Source organism: Otolemur garnettii, unplaced genomic scaffold (assembly GCF_000181295.1).
Source record: "Otolemur garnettii isolate 467f Iridium unplaced genomic scaffold, OtoGar3 scaffold00059, whole genome shotgun sequence".
NCBI classification, from domain to species: Eukaryota; Metazoa; Chordata; class Mammalia; order Primates; family Galagidae; genus Otolemur; species Otolemur garnettii.
The window spans coordinates 6570480-6572689 of NW_003852454.1; positions in this window are offsets into that span (position 1 = coordinate 6570480).

Consider the following 2210-nt stretch of genomic DNA (forward strand, 5'->3'; position numbering starts at 1 on the left):
CAGGCTGGGGATTCGAACCCGCCACCTTAGGTGTATGTGGCTGGCGCCTTAGCCGGTTGAGCTATAGGTGCCGAGCCGAAACTCAGTTTAGCTGGATACAGAATCCTGGGCTGGAAGTTGTTTTGTTTTAGGAGATTGAAGGTCAATGACCATCCTCTTTTGGTTAGTAACGTTTCAGCTGAGAGATCTGCAGTCATTCTGATACTTCTCCCTTTGTAGGTGATGCTTTTCTCACATCTGGCTGCTTGCAGAATTTTCTCCTTCATCTTAACTTTGGCAAAGTTAATCACAATGTGTCTAGGAGATACTTTATTTGAATTGAGTCTTGCTGGGGTTCTGAAACTGTCTGCTATCTGAAATTCTGTATCTCTTGCAATGCTTGGGAAATTCTCCTCCAAAATCTCTTGGAGTAGAGCATCTGTACCTTTAGGACCATCCTCTTCTCCTTTGCAAATTCCTATAAGATGAATGTTTGATCTTTTGGAGTGATCCCACAGTTCTCTCAGGGAATGATCAGTTTTTGGTCTCCATTTGTCTGCCTCTCTGAGCGTTTGGGAACATTCAAAAGCTTTGTCTTGAGTTTCAGAGATCCTTTCTTCTGCCTGGTCAACTCTATGACTGAGGGATTCTACTGTATTTTGGAGCTCCTCAACTAACTTTTCCATTTCCTTGAGCTCTGCTATCTCTTTTCTCATTATGTCCATATCTTTGCTGACCTGGGCTTTGAATTCATTGATTCCTTGAGACAACTTTAGAACTACTCTTTGGAATTCAATTTCTATCTTTTTTTCCATTCTATTTGTCTTATTTGCAATCCATATTCTGAATTCAACTTCTGACATTGCTGCCATTTGTCTATGTATGGCATCTTCAGTTGTATCTCCTTTGTCATTTCATGGGAGTGGGGGTTGATCTTCTACTCTGGTTATTCATGTTGTCAGAGTTCTTCTGTTGGGTTCGCACCATGTTTATTTTCCACTGATTGGTTATTAGAACTGGTAGGGTGAGATTGAATTAGGGTTCTCATGTAGTAGAGGTAGCCCCTTACCAAAGCGCTAGGCTTTATAATTGTGGCTTATTGCCTATAACCTTTCAAAGACCCCTTTCAGAGTTTTAGCCAGAGACTGTGGACCTACTTGGTGAGATAGTGCAAGGTAGCTCTCTTTTAATATCAGCCAAATACTACTCTATCCTAAGAAACCATAGTATAAGTTGTACTTCATCTTGACTATGAAGAGATACAAACAGTTGCAGCACCCAGCCCCCATCCTTCAGTTCTTTTCCACTACAGAACTTCTAAGGTCAACCTCAGAATGTCCCTGGGTTCCAACTAAATTGTCTCAGGCAGTGCAAACCCTACCCAACAGAGAAGGATTCAAGGGGCTCCAATAGCACTATTGGGGCCAGGGATCCACACTCCTGCCTACCAGACTCAGTCCACACTGTTGTCTGCTTCTTTGCTCACAGGCCCAGTTGCAGCCAGGGGCCATGCCCCCACCTACCAGTCTCAGTCCACATCCGCCTAGCCTCTGCTTGGCAGACCAGTTGAAGTCACGGGACCATGCCCCCACCTGCCAGTCTTAGTCCACTGCCTGGCAAGCCTCTGTGCTCTTCTGGAGTCAGGGCACTGGTCCTGCCCTCTGGTCTTAGTCTACACACAGCTAGCCTCTGCTTGCCAGACCAGCTGGAGTCAAGGGCCCACGCCCCAGCCTGCCAGTCTCAGTCCACTGCTTGGCAAGCCTGTGTTCACAGGCTCTGTTAGAGTCAGGGCACTGCACTCTGCCCTCAGGTCTCAGTCCTCACCTGGTAAGCCTCTGCTTACCAGCCCCGCTGGAGACAGTGGACCATACCCTAGCCCTCAGGTCTTGGTTCACACATAGTAAGACACTGCTTGAGGGTTCTGTTGGCATCAGGGGACCACGCCCTTGTTGTCAGGTCTCAGTCCACACCTATCAAGCTTCTGCTTACAGGCTCAGCAGGGGCTGGGGAGCAGCCCTGTCTGCCAAACTCAGTCCGCACAGGGCAACAACTCTCCCACTGTGGGTGCCGTCAGAGTTGAAGGTTCTGTACCCTGTCCCACCAGAAACAGCCCGAACCAAGGGTCAACACTACCACTGGCCAGGCATAGTCATAACAAGGGGACTGCTCCTCCTCCCGCCGAGTGTCCATTTCTTCCCACATCTTCTTTCTTCTCCGTTAGTCACAGATTC